Source organism: Gadus macrocephalus, chromosome 18, assembly GCF_031168955.1.
Source record: "Gadus macrocephalus chromosome 18, ASM3116895v1".
Classification (NCBI taxonomy): domain Eukaryota; kingdom Metazoa; phylum Chordata; class Actinopteri; order Gadiformes; family Gadidae; genus Gadus; species Gadus macrocephalus.
The window spans coordinates 18,910,062-18,914,073 of record NC_082399.1 but is presented as its reverse complement, the minus strand read 5'-3'; positions in this window follow the sequence as shown (position 1 = coordinate 18,914,073).

The following is a 4,012-nucleotide window of genomic DNA, read 5'->3' as shown; positions in this document are numbered from 1 at the left end:
CACGGGAAATGTAGTTGACTAGGCCCTGCTCATCTATTTCCTAAACCAGCGACCTGCACGACCTGCTTGCACTACTTTTGTGTTTATTTAAGTCTTAGGCGACTTATCTTGTGGTTTTCTTATACATTTTATATCATTACGTTGTTGAAGGTAGCCTGGGATTCAAGCATTTCATTGCTGTTTTTGTGAATATGATGTTACGGTTAGCGGTGCAGGCGGGTAGGACCCAGATGCAGACGGTTTAGGGAGAACAGCACTTTATTTCTGCCAAAAGGCAGAGGCAAGGAGCAAGGGAACACGGGTGACAACTGAGAACACACAGGACGAACTAACCACAATGACAGCACCAGGAACAAAGGAAAGACAAGGGCTTAAGTAACAAACACAAGACACGCAACGAGGAACAGCTGAGACATATTAGGGGAGGGAGCAGTAATCGACACAGGAGGGAAACACACCAAAACACGACACAGACCATGACAGTACCCCATCCCTTAAGGGTCGACTCCCAGGCGACCCACGACAAGCAAAAAAAAAAACACGAAGAAAGTCAAACCCAAATAGGGTGGGTGGAGGGGAGCCAGGAGGGAATAAAAAAAAAAAAGGACTGGGGCAGAGCGGAGGGGTGTCAGGCGGGCAGCCAGAAAACTGCCCCAGGGCATGGCAGGGAGCCTCAGGCGGACGGCCTGGGGGGCAAGCAGAGGCAGAGTGAAGGCGGAACCCTTCAGGAGGCCGGCGGCAAGGACGATGAGGGCTCAGTCCCTCAGGAGGCCTGCAGCGGCAAGGTAACCCCTCTAAAGGCCCACAGCGGCGAAGGCGGAACCCTTCAGGAGGCCGGCGAAGGCGAGGTAGAGGGCGGGTCCCCTCAGGAGGAAGGCCAGGTAGAGGGCGGGTCCCCTCAGGAGGAAGGCCAGGTAGAGGGCGGGTCCCCTCTGGAGGAAGGCCAGGTAGAGGGCGGGTCCCCTCTGGAGGAAGGCCAGGTAGAGGGCGGGTCCCCTCTGGAGGAAGGCCAGGTAGAGGGCGGGTCCCCTCTGGAGGAAGGCCAGGTAGAGGGCGGGTCCCCTCTGGAGGAAGGCCAGGTAGAGGGCGGGTCCCCTCTGGAGGAAGGCCAGGTAGAGGGCTGGGCCCCCTCTGGAGGAAGGCCAGGTAGACGGCGGGTCCCCTCTGGAGGAAGGCCAGGTAGAGGGCGGGTCCCCTCTGGAGGATGGCCAGGTACCCTCTGGAGGAAGGCCAGGTAGAGGGCGGACACCCTCTGGAAGGCGGGACCCCTCAGGAAGGCAAGGTAGAGGGCTGGTCCCCTCTGGAGGAAGACGAGGTAGAGGGTGGACCCCCTCTGGAAGGCGGGACCCCCCAGGAAGGCAAGGTAGAGGGCTGGTCCCCCCTGGAGGAAGGCTAGGTAGAGGGCGGACCCCCTCTGGAGGAAGGCGGGACCCCTCAGGAAGGCAAGGTAGAGGGCTGGTCCACTCTGGAGGAGGGCGAGGTAGAGGGCAGGTCCCCTCTGGAGGAGGGCGAGGTAGAGGGCGGGTCCCCTCTGGAGGAGAGCGAGGTAGAGGGCGGACCCCCTCTAGAAGGCGGGTCCCCTCTGGAGGAAGGCCAGGTAGAGGGCGGACCCCCTCTGGAAGGCGGGACCCCACAGGCAGGAGCGGAGGGCGTGCCTCCCCTGGACGGTCTGGAGGGCAGGCCCCCTCCGGCAGGAGCAGAGGCCGGTCCCCCTCTGGAAGAAGAGGAGGAGTGGGCTCAGGAACCGGACAGGGCTCGGGGACCGGAGTCAGTGCGGGAGTTGGAGTGCCAGGAGGAACCGGGTGGTACCCCAAACTCACCACCCCCACTCTGATTGTCCGTAAAGGAGGAGGCTGGTAGCTGGGGACCGGGGGCAGAGGCTGGTAGCTGGGGACCGGGGGCAGAGGCTGGTAGCTGGGGACCGGGGGCAGAGGCTGGTAGCTGGGGACCGGGGGCAGAGGCTGGTAGCTGGGGACCGGGGGCAGAGGCTGGTAGCTGGGGACCGGGGGCAGAGGCTGGTAGCTGGGGACCGGGGGCAGAGGCTGGTAGCTGGGGACCGGGGGCAGAGGCTGGTAGCGGGGAACCGGAGGCAGAGGCTGAGAGCAGGAGCGTGAAGGCTTAGGCCGGTCACCAAAGTCCGGTGGCAGTGGCATGTAGCTCTCCGGCCAAAAGGTTGTGGCGTTGAGCAGCTCGACTGCCCACTCGGGTAAGACGTCCCTCAACTCGGGCCTTGACGCAACAGCCCTGCACGTACGCCCCAACACAGCCTCCTGCTCCTTCCTGCTGGGAATGTTCTCCCAGTCATCCATAGCTTTGATTATCGAAACTAACAAATCCTCCAACTCACGGAAAAATTTAGCGTCCGCTGGGGCCAATGGTGGTGCTGTCATACTATTACGGTTAGCGGTGCAGGCAGGCAGGTAAGACCCAGATGCAGACGGTTTAGGGAGAACAGCACTTTTTTTCTGCAAGGAGCAAGGAGCAAGGAGCAAGGAGCAAGGAGCAAGGAGCAAGGAGCAAGGAGCAAGGAGCAAGGAGCAAGGAGCAAGGAGCAAGGAGCAAGGAGCAAGGTGACAACTGAGAACACGCAGGACGAACTAACCACAATGACAGCGCCAGGAACAAATGAAAGACAAGGGCTTAAGTAACAAACACAAGACACGCAACGAGGAACAGCTGAGACATATTAGGGGAGGGAGCAGTAATCAACACAGGAGGGAAACACACCAAAACAGGACACAGGCCATGACATATGTCACATGAACCATCTTGAAAAACAACCACATCCTTCTTAAAGAATTATGCATCTTAAAATTATGCATTAATTGTTTAATGAATATGCTAGTTCTTGGAACAAAAACGGTTGGGAATCCCTGACCTCAATCCAAAATATCCTTTGTAACCATTGCTTGATGAAAATGCATCAATCATTGAGTATGTTAAAGTGCATAATATGGTGATTTTTATTCAAGGGTAGTTTAATAAACTATCACATTAGTGATGAAAATAACTACCTTATAAAAGGAAAAACATGGGATGTTATATCTTATATTTGTGTTATAATGCACTTAGCTTCCTTCTACTTTGCGTGTGTGTGTTTTTATCAAGCCACCAGTACAAAAGCTTTGTTGCTTTGTCACAAGTGTGACAATGGATCTGAGAGTTTCCTTGGTGGCTCTCTGCCCAATACATTGAGCGCTGAGTAAGTAGTCCACTTCCTGCTTCTGTTGGGGCCTATGGGGTCAGTTCCTTCTTGAACCTGAGAGCTCTGCCAAGCTGCTTTCAGGGCTCAACCTTATTAAACTGCATTTAACTTGACAGTCACTGCCATCTATTGGTGCACCAGGAGAACCTCCACCCCTCCACCCTCCCTTCGCCCTCCACCCCTCTCTTTCTCCCTCCACCCCTCCATCCCTCTGCCTCACCATCCCTCCACCCCTCAAACCCTCAACCCCAACATCCCTCCACCCCTCCATCCCCCCTCCATCCGCCCTCCCCTGAGGTGCGTAGTGAATCGTCTCAGTGTGAGATATCTCTGTCTCTACAGGCGGCTGCAGCCTCAATGCATCCACATTGTCCTCCGTACAAAAGAAGACCCCCACGTTAAAGATCCCTTCCCTCCTATGACAGTCGAATATGGCAGCCAGCCCTGTGGGCCGCTGTTGATATTGTTCAAACACACGCACATCCCTACGTGCACATTGGTCACACATGTGTGGACACAATAGCACCGACAGGCACCAAAGGAACACTATAATTTAAAAAGAGTAGAATTCAGGTTCACACATAACCAAACACATGCACACACACACACGCACGCACGCACGCACACACACACACACACACACACACACACACACACACACACACACACACACACACACACACACACACACACACACACACACACACACACACACACACACACTCGTCCAAATACATGCAAAGAAATAAACAGAGACATACATAAACACATATACACACACACAAAACATATACATACAGACTCACG